Here is a 20,017-nt window from a genome sequence, read left to right as displayed (position 1 = left end):
GAGAGGAGGGAGCTCTTGAATTATCACCAGTATAAAGAAGGGAATGATTTAGTTAACTGTGGTGGAAAGAAGTAACTGCTCAGAAGAGGCGGCTCTAAGTACTGGAGGCAGCTGAATAATGGGGAATTTGTGGATTTTTTTTTGAGGAAAAGGCAAAAGACGGATCTACTCAGCTGAGGGCAACTGAGGGGAACAGCAAGGAAAAAGCATTCAAATCCCAAGAGAAGGAAAGGATACCAGAGGAGCGGGCACATATTTCACAGCACAAGGAAACACCCTGCACTGCAGGGCCTTGGAAAAATGATGTGTACTGAAGCTCCTGGGCGCATGAATACATAAGGAGGGAAGCATAATGGTGAATGCTATGAGAAGGAAAAGAAGAAATCTTCCAAAACCCTCCGGGGGGGTGGGGGGAGGGGGGATTCCTTGCGGTGTCTGATAAAAAAAACAAACAAAATCCCCACTTCCTCCCCAACTAAGATTTCACGCACATATGCTAAAAAGTACCACAAATCTCTAGCTGCTATAAAATGTGTGAAAAGTCCTAACTGGTAATTTTGGCGGAGAAAAGAAAGGCATCATTTTGCTGAAGCAGAAAAATGAAACTGTTATCACCTTCAAAAGAAGCATTTGTAAAGAACATGCTTACTAAGCATAACGATAGAGACCATAAGAAGTCCTTGCTGCAAGACTGCTCTTCGAAAAGGCAAAAAAATACAATAGTTACATTTCCACTGCATTTATTGAGGAGAACAAATCCAGTGAATTTAATTTCTGTTATTACAGCATCCAAGATAGTTAAGCGAAGACTAATATGAAATAAAAAATTATTACATATATAATACCAAACAGAGATCCCAGTTCAATCTCCAGCCTTAATTTTTGATGCTGGAATTTTATCACAAACTTATTTAACAGGCTGGCTGCCAAGCTTGTGACATCAGCAAAAATATTAAACATTCTTGTTTATTTTTTCCAAATCTAGGCTAATAACAATAAATACTGTACTACAAGACACAAACACCAGCACTTAGGGCAAACTAGCATCTTGGAATTATAACCACATGTGCCTCATCTCCTGTTCAAGGAGGCACATGTTGCAAGGTTCAGAATCGCTTAACAAATTACACCTCAGTATAATTTACAGCGAGCCCTTACACATTATGCTTTCACGAGCGGCAGCTCTAGGTCTCATTATTTTTTAACGGCAGATTTGGATGACAGCGATTTCCGCCATGTACACAACCCTCACACATAACAGATCGTGCGAGCACCTTTGCGGTCTGCCTATCCAGATCACGCTTTTCTTCACCAGTCAGCACTGGTTACTTTTCTGTCCCCCTTTTTCACTTTGTCTTAGCCATACCTGCCATTTATTTGCTTACAGCAAACACGTACCTCGTATTTTTGCATGGCCATATTTCAGGTCCGAGACGGTACTTCACTCTGCATTCACGCTGTTTTGCTTCTCCGTCCTTGTGCCTCAACACACGTGCTTTAATCCAAGCTTGAAAATCTCTCCACCTACTCAACTAGACAAATGCCAAAACCTCACCAGATTTTAGGGTTTCTTTTGGTTGCAAAATGATTCTCCCAACATGAACAGGGAGTAAATATTACAGCTGGCTTCCCATGTTTGCAAGCAAGTAAACAATTTTTGATACCTCTTCAACTGCAGAGAAGCCTGCTGAACTGTAGCAAGATAACAACTGCTAACGAGAAACGCACAAAAAGCAAGGACCCCAGCACGGAGCGGCTGGCGAGAGGGGATGCCGCACAGACAGAACGGCCAACGAGGAACAAAAACATGACTCCTGCCTCCGCTGCACAACCCCAAACAGAAAGGACATCAGGGCCTCCACTGCTGTGGGGCACTAGGTCTGAAGGTTTTTTCAAGATAGTTTGTCACTTCCTTAATTATTTTCAGTGCATATATAGGTTTTGCACAGAGACATCTTTTTTTCAAGGTCAAAGTCAAGTTCTTCACAATCACTGCCTAGGAACACAACAGGGAGCATGGCAGCCTACGTATTTTTTGCCCTTGCAGTTAGGCACAGGGTATGTTTTTCAGGCCCTGGCTCCAGACTAGCTCTCTGATCCAGAGAAGACATGACAGCTCATTCACACCTCCTTGTGCACTTTGGGGCGGAGAACTGTTTGTTCTCTTATTGCAACAGCTCAAAAGGCTAAACTGTCTCAGGCTCTACTGTAACCCCAGCTTCACCCTGCAGTTATAGTCTTCAGCAACAGCCTGGTGTTAGTAGAGAACTATAACAAGTAGAGAAGATACCAAAAACAATTAAAAGAAGGGCACCGATCAACTTGCTGCTGGACTGCACTGCTTTAAGAGCATTTATTGCTGTGGAAGACACAAATCTCACCAAGAAGTGGACGAGAACGACAGTAACTGCACGTGATCCGGCCAGGGCGGAGAGAAATAACTGCTCCGCACACCTTAGCGGCCACCACACCTAGGAAAAAACAAGCAAAATACAACTAGAGAACATCAGATAGAAGCCAAGCCCAAGCAAACAGGTTTTATATGAAGCGGAGAAGTGGAAAGGCAACAGCACACAGCTGTTCTTGCGACATCCTTGCCAGAGGACCAGGCAGTACCTGGGGTACAGCGGGTCACCCCAGGACCTTCCGAGTCTCCCGAAACACGGTGCCGCCACAGAGAGCCCCAGCACGTGGCGTTGCGCTGCCATGGGTGCCAATGCAGCCTCTCCACGTCACAACCGCAGCCCCACCCCAGGGATTTAGGGCCCCCAGCGAGCCTGAAAATAGCACCTGTCCTTGCAAGCTGTAAATGAAAGCTGTGTTTTCTTTACAGATCTTCTTCCCTCCCTACAGCAGCGAGGGTTTTTTTTGGTCCACTATTTGACAGTCCACTGGTACAAAATCCAGTCCCTGAAAGTCATTCAGTAAGCTGTTTTCCTTCAGTCTGTAGTAATAAAACTATACAACACTATAAACATTTTTTTGCATTTGACTGCAAGATATTTGGCTCTCGAGTTGGAAACACTACTTCTTTTGTTTTCAAATTACAGCAGACCTCTTCAGACCCAATTTACATCAGGACACCACGTATTTTTGTCTTCTGCTCTGTGTTGTTAGAGCCATTTCTAAAACTAGGCAAGAGACTTAGCAACAACTTTTGGGTGAGTATCATCTAGCTGGACCTAAGCACACCACAAATCAAAGTGATCAGAAAAACAGAGCAATGCCCAGGTGACAATTTTGCCTTCTGTAACCATCCCCGCACACAGGCTGGCCACGTGAGAAAGATGAGCATTCACAGGAGATGCGGGCCTAAATCTCTCGAGCAGCGAGGGGAAAACAGCTCCCGTGGAAGGCAAAATTTCCTTTTTGTACAAAGTTCGAATTAAAGCTATGCAAAGTTCAATTTAAAGTCGAAGAAAGCACTGAACAAACCATCCAGTGAGCATTGTTGGCAACCTCCGTGCTCGAGCGTACTCTCCCTTAGTGCCCAGGATGAGCATCCCGGGCTTTGCAGACGTGTGGGGCAGGCAGAGCCCCAGCAGAGTAACAGCCCAGGAAATTTAGCAGCGCTGTACCCATGCTGCTCCTGGCTTTTCTGCTGAAGCTGCCAAAGGGAATGCTAGTATTTCAGCCAGGCAAAGTTTGCAAGAAGAGGTGATATCTTTTATTAGACCAATTGATACAGACGGAAAAAGCAGACAAGCTTTTGGGCACAGAAAGCCTTTCCTGCACTGACCTGAAGAAGGGCTTGCTTGTCTGAAAGCTCCTCTGTTTTTTCCGACTCTACTGGTTTGTCTAATGCAGGATATTGCCTCTCCCTACAAACTCTGCCCCACTTAGCAGTCTTTGAGCATGGTGACTACAACCACGATACTATTACAACGTTTCAGTTGTACCGACTGGTTTGCAATGCAGATTTTTGCCCAGCAGCACTGGGTCTAACAGGCATCAATTCATTTTACACAAAACAGGCTACTGGTTTTAAAGTCGGCAGCTCATCGTAAATTATATTCATTGCCAGCTTGGGTCAGCTTGAAGCCGATGGCCACGGAGGTGAAAAATAAATAAAAATAAACCAAAAATCTCTCGTTACCATTCATGTCAACCACCGGAACCTCCTCCAAGTATGACAAATACCACAACATTGAGAATTTGTGTCCTGGCTTTTCCTAAGTATCTAGCACAGGAGCAGTAAGAGCTCCCAGCAGTTTTTAATAGGACAAATGAAATAAAGTTATTTTGTAGACATCCATGCACTTTCTCCTATGTTGCTGGCAACACCGCCAGGCTTATGAAGAGCGGTCTTAACAGTGATACTCTAACACGTGAGCTGCACCCCACGGGGCTTACCACAAGGAACACATTTACACAGGAGAGAGAAAAAAACACACAGAAGTAAAGCCTTCCAGAAATCATGGGCCTCACTCAGCAAGGTCTTTGTCTCTTCTGTATTTTGGTATTCTGACTTACTAGGTTTTGAGGAACAGATGAAGCAGTCGACTAATCTGCTTAAGATACTGAAGCTAGGATATGTAAAAAAACACCTGAAAACTCATACTCAGCTAGCTAATGAAGTTCTACTTTTCTTCCCAGAGTCTACCATTAACACACTTTAATACAAACCCAGCAAAAAATAAATGGGAAAATAAATTCTCAGCCTCAACATACAATTTTCTGTTGTTTATGAAACACACTAAATTTAAACAGTTTTCACTGCGTCTCCGCTAGTCAAAGACTCATATTTTCATTAGCATAGCCATTTCAGCTTTACCAGTATAAGGAGGCTCTCAATAGCAAAAAATACAGTTAAGTAATTTTTCAGAGAATGACTTTTTTTGATTTATCCTGCAACAAAAACATATTCTGAGCTTTATTTCAGAGTTCTGACTACTGCATGAAGCAAAATGTGAAACAAATTGTTCTTGTGAAGAACAGTCTGAAGAAGCGTAGAACTTATTTCCCAGATCTCTTTGTGTTCAAATTACCAGTACATGATCCATATTTTTCTGTGATTCAGTGTTGTAATGATAATTACATTAATTTTAGCGAAATTTTTCCACAATTTTCCTTTGCAAAACAGATTAGAATAGATATGGTCATTAAGTGGCTTGATGCTGTATATACTGCAGATTTTAAGTATCAATGACTGCAAAGCCATAAAGTGCAGACTGGATGCCTGAGCATTTACACTTTTAAAAATAATAGCTTTTGTAGGTAACTTTTTTATAAGCTTGCTAATGTTTTTCAGAAATCTGTTCATATAAAGCTACGCAAGCATCAGTTATTCTCTGGAACTTTCTTTTTTGGGGGAAAAAAACATTATTTTTGGAAAGCAGATTAGCTTATTTACTGAAATGAACTAATAAAACAGTCCACAATCTGTTTGTACACCAGCAATAAGCTCAAATGACTGTAAATACAGGTTGCCAGAGAGCATTTTCTAAAATGATATGGGGGTTGAGGAAAGTGGAAAGGAGAATTTAAATTTCTCCATGTTTGAGTGAAGAAAACAATAACCTAAAATCAGTACAAGGAGGAAGTCGCTAACGTTTTCTCCAAATTGGTGGATTTCAAGGTAATGACATAAAGACATAGGATCCTTCCCCGACAGGGTAAGTGGCATCGTAACAGTTACGATCTGAATATACAGTCTACATAACATGGTGTTTCTTTGTTTTGAAAGTGATACCTTGGATTTATTCCACTGAACGTCAGAATTTTTGCACTTATTTCCATGTAAACAAGAGGAGCGTGACAAAAAAAGTGAACTTCAGAAATTTCTTAATGTTAGAACGAGACTGAATTTGTGTTAACCATCCCACTCCAACGTGAGCTGAGTGTCAAAACCACGTGTGGTTTGCAGGTGTCCTCCTACCCACAGCGCTGCACAGCAATACGACAAAGCATTAACATTGCACATTGGCATTGATGCATCAGACATTCAAGGGAATGCTTTTGTAGGCAACAGTTACATTACGTACTATCCAGGGGCTGTTTTAGGCCCTCTCTGGTTACAAACCAGGGGGCAATTTTCACGTGTCCGTCCAGTGCAGGTTTATAATTATTTGAAAGAGGTGTGCCTTCAGATCTGCTTCAGAACGTGAATAGAGAAGAGGTCAAGTTGTAAAGCTCCTGCTAGATGAACACAAAGGGCTTATAATCGATAAACTCCAGAAGGCATCGGTTATTTCTTTCTTATAAAGTTATTTCTCTAAAGGCAGCCACAAAATTGGCACCATTTTATGAACACCACACCCAGTGACATTGTAGCTCTGACTCTATCTACTGTGTCTGCACCTTTTCCACAAAGGAAACTAAAATACAGGTGCCTTATTTCCGAATGAGGGGAGAAAGCATCACAGAAGACACAGGACTAAGACAACCGAATTAACTGCTGATGAGTCTTATTATGCCCACATTAAACGGTAAGGCTTAGCAGGTCTTTAAGTCAGACCAGCTCCAGCACATGCTTCCTCAGTCAGGACTGGACCCCATCAGGCACCCTTGCATCCCAAATACCCCCCAAAACTGGCACCCGAGTTCTTATACTGCAGGTAGGACAAATTTCCTATGGGGATTCATACTCAAAAAGCCCACTGCTGGACCACACATTCCTGGGCACAGTGGAGCACTACAGCCACAACTTGCCATGTGACCGGACCAACCCCGTGGCACCGCTCATGCATTACTGGATGCATATACTGAAATGCAAGACGAGCTAGACGCTTCACCCCTAATGCAGTCTGACTTACGGACCCTCTAGAAGGGTGCAGAGTCTGAAGAGAACCAACCATAGAGGAAAACAGAAAAGAAAGAGGAAAAAGTCAGCTGAGGTTGAGCCCTGGTTTCAGAGCCATTAAGCAAAACCTGCCCCAGGTAACAGGAAGCTGTATTTTGCATGTATTTTGCAGGTCTTTCTGAGCAGCAGTTGTTCCCTCACTTATCAGTGCTGTCAACTCCAGCTGGAGCACCCAGCTGAGATCTGAGTAGGCCATTAACTGCTAGCTTGCTGGATGCCAGCAGTGACCTACGAACATCCTGTTATACTGCACGGCACTTCATGTTTCCATCTAGAACCCTGGAAAGGACATATGTTGTTTATATTTGCTTTTTGTTAAATCTAATGTGCATATTGCTTATGGCAGCCTGAAACATAGCAGATTTCATGTTCTGTTTGTACAAGGCACCTAAAAGGTGCTGAAACTCCAACCAAGTTGGGCCAGACACAACTGCAATACAGTGATCCAAAGGTCCACATCCTCCTTTGATATCCTCCAGTTATTTACAGATGGAGCCAGACAGAAAACTATGCTGTAAAACAGGACTGATGAATTCCTAGTTTCATTTAATACTACCGACTCCGTGTAAAGTAGCCTCCAAACCACCACTGAGCTCCAGGATGCACAGAGGAGCAATGAAGCAAGCTTCCTTGACCTAAACTATAAGAATTGAAAGAACTTCAAAGTCTCTATGCATGGTCTGCATAATAACAATATTATAAAAAAGTGCAGTAAAATACTTCATGCAAATTGCCATCTGGGCCAGGAAGCTGACTACAACACTGTTTTCATCATCTTTAATGATGCACAGTTGAGTTCAGGAGGAGGGAGGGGGAAGGAAATGAGAGCAACCTTTGACCACCATGACAGCAGCATAAGCAATCCCTTATTGCATTATGAAACCATTCATACATGGAGACCTGTTACATTACTGGTCTGTTAACAGTATCACAGCTTCTTACTTTGACTTTTTTCATTTTGTTTCTCATCAGACAGACCTACTGCTGTCATTTGTAGAGAACGGAAAAGCTGCTACAGTTTTAATATAAAACACAGGAAAAAAATACACAGCAGCTGTTCATATTTGCTAGGAAGTCTGTTATAATAATGATGTCATGGAAAAAGGCTGGAATCTATTAAAATGGATCAGACAGGCAGGCCATTCAAAGCCTTTAAACAATATGCGTATACAAGTTGCACCATGTACCTTGCATTAAACTAAGAACAGGCAAAGAGTGGAGTTCTTTAAAAATATAATTGAGAACAGGCAATTAGGGTCTTTTCACAGAGTTACTTGAATAAGTTCAGTTTACTACTGGAACTACCCAATAAAGCAGAATACCAAAGCTACAATCAGCCCACTGTCAACTAAGCTCATTTTCACCTACAAAAGCACTTAAATCTATTTTGAAATCACTGGCTCAGACTATACGGGAACTGAGTTGTTCTTCCACCAAAAGATTCTACATTGACAGAGCAGACATTTAAACACCAAGTATAAATTTATTTTCAGTAGCAAGGGTGGGTGGTTTGTTTGTTTTTTCCTCTCTAACTCGGGAATTAAAGCCCGGACTTCACTGCAGCTAAGTGGAGTCCTGTCCGTGCCTTTGGTTTGAAGTCAGACGTTCTGCGTTTACATGACGCTTACTCCTGACCCTAGCAAGTTTGCACCTCGCTTGCATACCACACCAAAACTGCACAGCAGAAGGGTTGCTCCAAATTTTTACTCCTCCTCCCTAGGGCATGTTGAAATGAGGAGGGCTAGTGGTGAAAAATAGATAAGTTTTGTGGTTATCGGGATGACTCAAAAATTATCCTTATGTTGTCCCACTTTTGATAAGCTCCACCTTCCTCCCTAAGGAGGAATTTTCATTAGAAATTTTTTTTCTAATGGCAGCCTAAGTATGTCTGTCTAACACGTGCAAAAGGACTTGGCACAATATGCGTATATTTCTGCTAATATGAGATCATATTTTGACCCCAAATCCTTCAAACATACAAGCCAACTTTTGCATATTCAGGAGCTGGAAAAGTAAAGCAAAACTGATCATGTTTAGTAATTTTAAGTCAGGATAAAAATACACCAAACAAAACAAAACAGATACAAATACCACAGGCAAAGTTTTAACTTATATTTTGAGAGGGCAAAAAGAGCAAGAGCTATGTACCACAAGACAAGAAGGTCAACACTTAACTCACCTAACGCAGCAGGTGAACAGTTTGGAAGGTAATGTTCTCTCCTTCCCTCATGTTATCCCAAATTCCAAGGAAGTCAACTATATCTCAACTCAAATTATGAATATTCTGGGATACACTAATGAGGTAGCATAAAAAGTAGCATAAAAATAAAGCATATTACAGAGGTAGCATTATAGACTTGAGATTCACTCAAGTTAATCTGACATCTTTATTTAAAAAACTATCAAATGAATCCTGCACATTATACTGTTATTTATAAAATGCTACAGACAGAAGTCAGTAACTTGAGATTCCAAAAATGAATGAAGCGAAAAATTGGTTTCAAGTTGCACTCTACCAAGTCACCTGAAAAAATCCTGAAGGACCTTTTTGATTATAGCCCTGATCAGTTTTGTATATCACATAAGTTGAACTGCTTTCACTATACCCCATATTAAACACACATTAAACAACTACATTCAACACTAACATAACTACCTTTACAAAATAAACTACCAGTAGTTTTCCAAACCAAAACCCAAACTGGTAAAAATAAACAAACAAAAAATCACAACTTTGCAGAGGCATCTATGCTGAGGCCCTTTGACACTGTCTTCCGCAACTAAATACGTACCTAAAACTTCTGAGCTCGTACAAGTCTAGCCGTCACATCAGAACCCTACTCTTTTGCTCACATCACCAGTCCCACTAAGAGCAACAGGTTACACGTGCAAGCAGCTCTGCCTGCTTCACTAAACGCTTGAAAGATTTGGGCCAGAGGTAAGCACAACAGAATGAGTTTGAATGCCTTATCTTAGGCACCGACAATATTCATAAATTTTGACTTTAAATTGTTATTGGATATAATAAAACAGTGTTAACATTTCAGAAGAACATTCAGGACAAGCTTATAAACTATTCAGTGATTAATGCCCTTGTCTCATGTTTTCAATTTTCATTGCTACTGCAGGTCATATGTTATGATGTCAGCTTGAATCTGGATTTCCATTTTTAGTAAATCTAATTTAAAATTATGATAGTACGGCGTAGGGTAAAACCTGCTTAAAACTTCTATACTGAGTACATTTATCCACTCGGTTACCAGGGCAGATTTCAGTGTTACCTATTCACCAGGCAAGCACAGTTAGGGCCCATCCTCTTAACGCAATAAACGTGCCCCAGGCTGAACGTGCAGGAGGAGAACTTACCTACACCGAGATGCAGCATCACGCTCGCCGGCTTTGAGTACAGGGGTTTGCAGGACTGCGTCAATGATAGGAAATAAATTAACCCCCCAGAGCACAATGTAAATTGAATCTGGCGAACAGAAGAACGAGAATCTTTCCAGAGTTTTGAGCTGCAGGGAGAGCCAGGGAGGATGATGCTCCTCAGGAGCCATGTGACAGAGATATTTCATGACACTGGACAGATGCTCGTTGCTTCACCCTGCACTGCTCAGCTCACTGGAGAATTCTCCAGGGACTTGCAAAATGCAATTCTGTGAGACAGCTGAGACGGCCTAACTGTAGGTTGCTTCTCCTAGTCCATTCCTGCTGCCCTGTCCACACGCTGGGCCTTCCTGGGACTAGTACCGCTTTTCTTGTGATGCCACCGTGAGGTCAGCTTACACAGGGAAACCACACAAAAACTACTTCCTCCCTTTGCTCCCCTCACCTGCTCTGCTCTACCCAAAATACATACGTTTCAGGTGGTTTTACTCTTGAGACAACTGACTCTGGGTCCAGTATAAGCCAGTGCAAGAATCAGAGCAGTTTCAAGCCCAGGCTGTAGAGCAACAGTTTCTTGAATAGTGCCAAGCTGATTCTCTGATACAGGTATAACTGGTTGCTCACATGACTGGAGGGCAATATTCATTTCTTCTGATGGTTCATACGGAACAAAAGCAATCGCGCATACCTCATCTCAGCTGCATTGGCTCCACATGAAATTAGCAGAAAATCATTTCAGCTGCTGAAGTTACTAGGTTTAATGTTGAAATCACATACAAGAAATACCTGTAGAATACCATGATCATGTTTTTAAAGTCATTCTCGAAGCAAAACCAAGTTCAAATGTTTTTTTCAGGTGCACAACACACATGAAGGACTAGGCTTACCATTTTTTTCCCCTATCATTTTATTTTACTAACTTTTCCAGTAATAAATAATAGTGCAGATATACAATAAAAATACTCATATAAAGTCTTTGAAGTACAACAATTTCCTGTATTGGAAAACCAGTGGCAGTCACAGCCAGTGCAATCCAATGGAGCTACGTCAAATATTCAAAATTTACATAGTCACTAAAACTGCAAAGCAAAGTTTGGCTTGAATTATAAATGGTCAGATGTTAAAATGTTATTGCTAAGAGGGGAGAATCTTCTACGACATTTTACAGACAGAATCTTGTAGCACAGTGTATGCGGTTCAAAATTACTGCATTAGACAAGTATAATTCTAAAAAAAAAAAAGCACATAGTAAGAAGAATTAAATAAGAAAAAGTATGGACGTATATGTGGTTCTTTCCGTATTTAATTTACTTGCATATATGCTTTCTAAAATAGTTGAACTGGCTTAGCACATAATACAAAATGCCCAAGATACTTCCTTATTCCAGTAGGGCATTCTAAGCACGGAATAATTCGATGATCTTCAGCATGTCTTCAGTGTGAAGCTGTAAAGTCATTTACATCTATGCAGATGTATGATTAAATACAATGCATAATCTATGCAATCAAATTGGAAATCTTATTTTTGTACTCACTTTTATTCACATTCAAGGAGATAAACAGCAAACAAGGATAGCGGAGAAGCAGGCTCAGCATTTGCTATCACAGAATTGTGTGGGTTAAACAGATTACTAATGTTAAAAACATTCAAAACCAATAGCAAAATAAAAAGTTTATTGTAAAAGGAAGTCTTTTTAAACTCAGTTTAAAATTTGCTTGAACTTCTAACATGAAAAATAATCGTTTTCCACAGGAATGGTAAGACAAAATTTGGAAAAGGAATAACATTTTAACTGTCTTAAAAAAAAAAAAAAATCCTTTACATATCAAGTTTTTATACCAATGGGCTTTAAAACAGAAAAAGTTATGCACAATTCATTTGTTTGGGTTATAAGCTTTGGATGACAACAGATAGCTTTTTATTTTCTTAATACCTCCATGCCACTTATTGCCACTTCAATGGTAGTCTGTCCATTTTTATAAGAGAAGGCTACAATTTTATTTTAAACTTAACAGGCACTCTTTTTCCTTTCAAAACCTAGGCATACGTAAGAAAGCACCAGAGTCTTATAAATTTTCTAACACCAAATGCAAATTAAGTAGTGAAATTACTCTAGGAAAAGTTCCAAGAATGCAAGCCCAAAGGAATTTCAACACAATTTCTCAATTTCAGGCTCTTTATGATTCTCAAGCAAGGTAACAGCATATCGGGTCAAGAATAGTTACGCGTATGTACGATTTTTAGTTACTATCCAACTTCAAAAGCTTCCTGTATTTTGTTTATAAGCTGTAGGATGAGATAGATGTATTTAAATGGAAGAAAGCGAAAGGATGGCAAAGGCTCTATAGCCAGAACAGCTCAGAAAGTTTTCATTAGCTTCGAAAACTAGACTGTCAGTTTGTAACTTAAAAGGCTATCTTTGTATGTTCTGTAAGCAGCTATCAAATTTGTGGATCCCCACTTCTTTTACTCAGAGATGTGTGTACTGCTTACCTGCATTGTACCAGCCTGCACTAGAAGCAAAATAAGCGCAACCCTCACCTCATTATTTGACAAAGTAAAAAGGCTTATATTTTATTTTTGTGTCAGCTGTGATTACACAGCATTACAGCACCATCTCCAGTAAATCAGAGCTTTTCCCATAATGAACAGAGTAATTATTTCATCTTTCAACAATCCTTCTGAAAAGCCTCAAATCCTTTTTCTTATGCACAAGCCAGGAGTTTTAACAGACTGTTTGAACAAAGAGCTGCTGATTTCTTCTTCTGCAGAGCTACTGCTTGTTTATCCCAGGCGAGACATCAGTCAACGAATGACAACTTAACTTGCTGGGCATGTTGTTATTTAGCAATAACTCCACGGGGACCAAGGACGTTTCCTGAACATGAAGTTTGAGGTCTACCAATGCTTCTCTGAAAATCTGAGCCGGACAGTGACGACCAGACTGCACCAGGGTCATGTTGCCAAAACCCAGTGTCAGAAGGTTGCCCTTCACTTCCAGCCAGCTTCTCAGCTGGCTCCCGTTACTCTGTCACAGAAGACAACTCTTTACCTCTCCTTTTTTGAAAGGCATCCTAGGTACTAAGCATTCAAAGTAGTAAAATCACCAAAAAACACATATCTGCACCTTTCTCAAGCAGCCTTTTTACTACAGCCTCTCTTACCATTAGTATTTCAAGTGATTTTTCTTCAGCTTCACAAGGCGTAGTTCACAAACAGTAACTGCCCCTCTGTTTACACTTCACGCTGGTGCTTATTAATAACCATAGTCTCTACAGAAAAGAAAGGCTTGAATTCAGTCCTTACCTGAAGGATTCTTAATTTTCAAGACCCCTTCCCGCCTTGCAGTTTAAGTAAAGTTGTACAGCCTGCAACAGAATAGAAAGATGTATCAGTTGCATTCAATATGGTGCATTTAACACGAGTGTTGCAATTGAATCACGCCTGAGAGAACCAGTAGCTAAGATTTTAGCTATTATCACGCCGTAGCAAGTCTTTTATGGAGACTTGTGTCTAGTGGTAATCGTTTGGCAGGAATGGTGCAATATCACGTATATACGCTAAGAAGTACCCTTTTCATTTTCCAGTTTTTCTGCTCAGAGATGGAGAAGTAAATGTTTTGATCTACCCCTACATATTACTCATAACACTCATGCAGTGGTTATATGGATTAAATAATTAAGATCCAGCTGACATTGTATTTCTTGTTACTAAACAATCCAATCAATTGAATTAGTCACTTGAGTAAGACTTATATGATTGGGCCCAGATGCAGTTCAACTCCCATCAACTTCTAATGAGCCCTTCAGTAAAAACAAAAAGACTCATGTTTGCTTAAAAGGTAGCCCTGATTACATGCTAGTGAACACTCAGTAAAGCCTAATTACTAATTAGCATCCTGAAATGCAGCTAAACAAAGCGCCATTAGTGCCAGTTTCTACTGAACAGCAACCCCCCAAAACCCCACCCAATGCCACCCAAAGCCCAGCAGTCACACTGCAAAGACATTCAAGTCAGGGCAACATGCCTTTCCATGCGCTAGTCTCTACTGAGGGCAGAAGCTATGAGATTCATCTTTTGTATGTTTTGCTGAAAACACCATTAGGTATCAGAGCAGTTAAATCTACTGCTGTTTAATCTGTGTTTAGTGCCACTCTTGCATAAAATACATTTCATAGCTTTTCAATTATTCACTGAGGACCCTTTGTTGACTTGATTTTATATAGACGCAAGAGACTGACACTAACCTAGCAATGATGTTTCCACATCTACTCGTACCAAACATCCTGTATACTTCTATTTTTAAAAGGTCAGGACAAAAGGTAAAATAAGAAAAAAGCATTGTATTCCTCAAATACAAAAAAGAAATAAAGTGCTCAGGGACAAACATGGCTTCTGTAATGGTGGGTGAAAAAACAGGGAGCCTTTTCTCAACCTAACAAACTCGAATCAGACTATTTCCCTTTAACGCGCTACCCTCCTGGTTTTTTTTTCAGGGTGCAGCTCCACTGCCCATGTATCATCGGAAACTTGCTCTTTCTTCCACCCACAAAACACTTATTTGCACATTGAAACTGGAGCCCCACAGAAAAGCAGTCCTGGCGCTGGCCATTGGCAGACCCAGGACGCTGAGTTAGGCAGACTTTTAGTCAGCCCCAGAACAGCTTTGTTTTAAGAGATAGGTCACGTGAGCATCTGCAGAACTTGAACATTCATTTGTTTGTCTTTGGGGTTTTTTTTTGTTTTTTTGTTAGCTACACTCTGAGGGCACAAACTGCCTCTACTCAAGGAGAATTTGCATTCTAACACATTTATGCCTGGCCTGCCCCAAGCAGTACCAAGGCTTCACTGGTAAAGTATCTTAAGCAACTGGTATTCAGTCTTCATTTTCAATGTCAATACTTTGAGGCGGATATAGAACCCTAAGCTCCAAATTACTCTTCACTGATCCACAGCCACAGAGCCGGTTTCAGTCCCGCCACCCCTATCCTGACCTGCATGTTGGTGGGCCTAAACGAAGGGGCTGCTGGAAATGCAGGGTCCGCACTTGGTCCAAGTCCCGTTTTCAGAGAAGGGACCTCTGCCTCAGAGGTGCAGCTTGGCACGGGAAAGCCAGGCGCTCTCATCTGTGCTCCCACACTCAGGTTGTTCCTACTCCGGATTCAATATGATGAAACTCCTCAAACTCAAGACCAAAAATGGGAGGGGGACTCAACCAGTTCAAATTTCTTTGGCATAATTTTTGTTACTTCTGGCAAAATTGGCAGGAAAAAGGAAAAGGGAGAGGCTGCTAAATGGTTTGTTTGATAACGTTCGGAAAACATTGACATTAGTTTTGGAAGATTTCACGCACTCAGGGTATACCAAACCAAAACCTGGCCACCTGCAATAAAACCTTACATGGAAGTTTCAAAAATTTATCTAAGATGATTTTAATAAGAACCACAGTCCCACAGTACAAAAGCAGAAAATAAACAAATAAATAAATAAAACCAGAAACAACCTATCTGAGAAAATGGATTTCATCAAGGTAATTCTTCAGCTTGCCAAAAGTTTTGTTTTCAAGGCAAAGTAGTGCTTCAGTACTCTCCACAGAGTTGCTAAAATTTTTATTGATAACTTTTTACTCAACTACATCACAGATTACAGTTTCTCAAATACACATGGAAGAATTTCAGCTTGTGACTCAAGAATAGATTTTTTCTGTTTCTGTAGCGCCATGAAAACCTTCCTACAAAGATGCTTATAATAAGACTTAGCTTTAGCCCCTCTCCCCAATGTGGAAGAAATCTTTTGAGAAAGAACTTTTACTTTTCTCATGAAAGTGAGAGAAAGGAAATCTGTCTCTCCATTGTATTCAAGTGAGGGAAATAGCAGCCTAGAGATTTAGTTATTTGCCTAAAGCCGTACCAGAAGAATGTGTATGTCAGTGCTTGATCCAATGCTTCTAAAATCTGCTTTTGTATTATCCGATCATCTTCCTTTCAAAGCTCGCATAATTTTGAAGTCTCATCAGACTGTACAATGCCTTACACTTCTCCAAGCCACATTTTTTTATTTCTGCTGGAGAAAACGATTTGTCCAACTCCTCCTCTGCATTCAGAAGGCACCTCCAACTTGGAAGGCAAATCTGTTAGGTCTGTTAGGTTGAGGACATCCATCGCATCTGTGCAACTGAGCCAAGGTGAAGACCTATGTTTCTTTTAGAGAGTCATTTCTGTATTAGCATTTTCACAAGCCAAACATTCAGAACATATTGACAGATTCTTTTTCTTGTTTGTTTTCATTAATTACTAACCTTAAATATAAAGGACTTGTGAAAGTCCTCTCTCCCAGAAGCCAGTTCCTGCCAGTCAAAAATAACTAAAAAATAGTTATTTTTATCGAGCATATTTACCCAGTTATTTTTACCCAATCTGAAAAACATATACGTACTGTAAGTCTATGCGACTGCTCAATTACAATAAACTTCCAGTATCCAGAAAAGTTCCAAAGAGCCAAAATTCATCATCAGATCAGTACACCTATTTATTGTCCCAAACACAGAGGAACGCTCCTCGTGATAGCAGACGCTGCCTCTGCTGCTGCCACCAGCGCTCAGTTGAGACTGCCTTCCTTCACTCTTTGAAGAGATCCTCAGGGAGACTAGTACATTTATTGCAGATAGCTGGTTGCGTGCCCGTTAGTAGGCATACTGTTCAGAAAAGGTTCTTTTTCCAAAGTACCAAATTTCCTTTTATTTGACACTAATGTCCTAACTTAGCAAGTTCACAGTACAAGAAAAGGAGACTGTGGAAAACGGAGGACAACTAGAAAGTCAGCTAAAACATGGTTTCCTTCAAAACTAGCACCGCTAAATACACAGTTTCAAGTTCTTATCAAGAATTCGAAAAATTTTAAGATCTGATCCCCAGCTGACTTCCAACAACAGTGGAGCGGCTACATGGGGAGCTGCCACTGCCCATTTGCCTTACGCTGATACAAGATCTGAATGAGATCTGTCGTCTCACATTTGAGGTTGCCACAAAAATGATTCAAGAGATCACACATGCTAGTGCTTGTACTAACTGAAATCCAACATAAAGACACAAGAATATTTTCAGCCTTTTCCCTTCCACCCACTGCTGTGAAACTTATCCACATAAATGAAAAAGGAATTTCTTTATACTTGCTCTTTCCCTCAGGAAAGAGGGGAATATCCATGCAGCATGATTTCCCATACGCTTATGGAAAATAGGCCAAACATCTCTCTAGTACAAACTACTAAAATAGAAAGTTTTTTTCCCCCATCATATTAGCTCATTACAAATATGTGCATTTAATACTACATTCAGCATAATTACAACCTTTAAAGTAGTCACATGAGTAAACATTGCCTAATCATTACTTTGGTGAAGTGGTACATTTCAATTTTTGTGAAATGACTCTATATGTTCTCCAGGATGACATAAGGATTTCAAAATGACACCACTAGCAAATGCATGAATACTGTAATATGCCAAGTCACCATTTGCCAGGAGCCACTACACTATCACCTTACCCTTAGATTCAGAAATAACTGGTATGCTAGATATGACCATACTCTGCTCCTTCACGTCAAGCAAGTCACAACAGAAGGATCGAGCCAGTAATGCCAACAACTCAATACAGACTGCTGACTTTGAACACGTTTTAACAAGATATTCATGACTCAAAAATAACAGGGATGATCCTTGAAAGTTTCAGGATAATTGGCAGATGCCTTTCAACTCCAGAAAAAAATAAAAAAGCAGATTCTGGCCATAATTGCTTTGTATACATATACTCTGGACTACTAAATTTCAGATCCTCACCTGAACCAAAATATAATATGCATAACATACCTTTAATACAAAAAGCACAGAAAAACCACAGCACTGCTAGACTCAAGCCTGAACAGCACATACCAGTTTAGGCCACAACTCCAAGTAACTACAAATGTTAGCTCATACACATGTACACAATTTAGGTACGTTTCCTACATCTTCCACCATTGTTTTCAGTCGTCTTAGTCACAAGAAACAGAAAAGAAATGGAAGCTATGGTACTCCAAGTAATATTTTCAATTTCATACACTTCATGGAAACCATATTTTTCTTACCTCCTTTTGCAACTTAGTTATGTTTTAGAGGTACAGTATAGAGCGTATATGTCTGAAGACAACAGATTATGAGGCAGCTGAAGCAATAAATATATTAGAAGTGTAACTTTCTCCAAATTCAACAATCTATTTGTGCTTCAGTTGTCCTTATTTAGTAATTCAAAGCCTTGTGAATAGTAAGTTACGTTTCTGCTGTCTTGGACGGATGTGCCAGGCAAAATCCTGCAGTTCCTGGTGGGCCAGCTGGTGGGATCTGACTTACATTCACAATGGGAACTGCCAGGGTCTTGGAGCACATCACAGATAGGGACAATAAACCAAATATGCAATAACCTCTGGTCCACGTCCACATTTCCGTAACTCAGGCATTTCCTTTGCTTGATCTGAGCAGGGTCAAGGAGTAAGCTACCGCGTGCGGTACAGCCACCCCAGATGGCATTCTGGTGTTACGTAGGAAGCTTTCACGCTCTTCCCCTGTGATAGTACAGATATACCAAAAGGGACTGGGAGTTGACCTGGATCCGGCTGTATTGCCAACATTACGCTTCAACAGAGGAGCAAAATCAATGGGAAAGTCAAGGACAGCAGGGAAATCACTACAGTAAATTCCTACTCGAGGAGAAGAGAGAGGGATTTTTGGACAGAAAGCTGGCTAAGAAGCCAGGCTTCGTATTACACGCAAGGAAACAACTTCCTGTTGTTTGATCTTCCCACTTTAGGAAAAGAGCACTTGCTAAATATTGCATCAAAGACATTCTTATTGCCAGCATTACTTCCACCTGTCCACTGAAATACAACTCCAAATACTGGCTAATACTTCACACCCAGGGCAGCAATAGCATGCTCTTGGTTTGACATTAGGACATCAGCAGTCTCTCTCTCAGCTTGAGGACTACTTGCCTGAGAAACTGCTCTGCAAGAGAAGTAAAACATTTGCATTCTGTCCTAGGTAAAAGGTTTGCATTCTGTCCTATAAAAAACAAATAGGCTATTAAGCATGCTGGCTGAGAGCCTGTTTTATAAGCACAATATTCTTTTAAATTTTGAGAAAAGAATTAGTTTCAAATATAGTCAAAGTGCCTAAACACACGCTATTAATTCAGGATTCCTCTGAAGATCTCAAGGCACTTGCTAAACCAACACTCCCTTTTCCCTCCCCCAGAAAACAACTCTATAGTGTTGCAGAAATATTGCTGTGATTTTTCCAGCCATTCCATTTTTCTATTTGGACATGACTTTTTGTAATTTTTTTTTTTTTTTAGGGGGCTGGGTTTTGTTTTTAACAGAGTGACATAAGACCTTTACTGGAAATAAACCCCTATAATCATTGCTACTCCTAAATACATAGAGAACAATAAAACAATAGTCAAGCAAACAAAAAAATGCTGTGAAAAGGAAATAATTATTGAAAAGCCTTCACAAGGCTTCAAAACTTCTAGCAATTGTTCAGTTAATTGTTCAGTTAACTTCCTGTGATATTCTTCAAAACGTTATACAGATAGTAACACAGCAATGTATATAATTGCATCAATGTTTGCTTCCATAAATAATGGATGCAAATTACCTGCATCACAAAATCTGAGCTAATCTGGCAGTGAACAATTTGAGGTCTTTCACATCAAAAATAATTACAAAGAAACAAAGAAAACCATCTAAAGTAATCTATATAGCCTTTTCAAATAAGATAAGCCTGGACACTTAGAAATAA

General features: G+C 40.3%; 1 protein-coding gene across 3 annotated transcripts in view; it reads right to left on the bottom strand.

Annotated features, from left to right (window-relative positions):
• BMPR1B (bone morphogenetic protein receptor type 1B) overlaps nt 1-20,017 on the bottom strand; it is a 257,589-nt gene that overhangs the window by 142,986 nt on the left and 94,586 nt on the right. For all 3 annotated transcript variants that reach the window (XM_068941585.1, XM_068941584.1, XM_068941586.1), the window contains exon 3: nt 13,497-13,558. The gene's annotated coding sequence lies outside the window, so the exon portion shown is untranslated. The remainder of the gene's footprint in view (nt 1-13,496; nt 13,559-20,017) is intronic.

Source organism: Struthio camelus, chromosome 4 (assembly GCF_040807025.1).
Source record: "Struthio camelus isolate bStrCam1 chromosome 4, bStrCam1.hap1, whole genome shotgun sequence".
Taxonomy (NCBI): Eukaryota; Metazoa; Chordata; class Aves; order Struthioniformes; family Struthionidae; genus Struthio; species Struthio camelus.
Note: the sequence above shows the minus strand (reverse complement) of the source record. Positions and strands in the feature narration are given on the sequence as shown.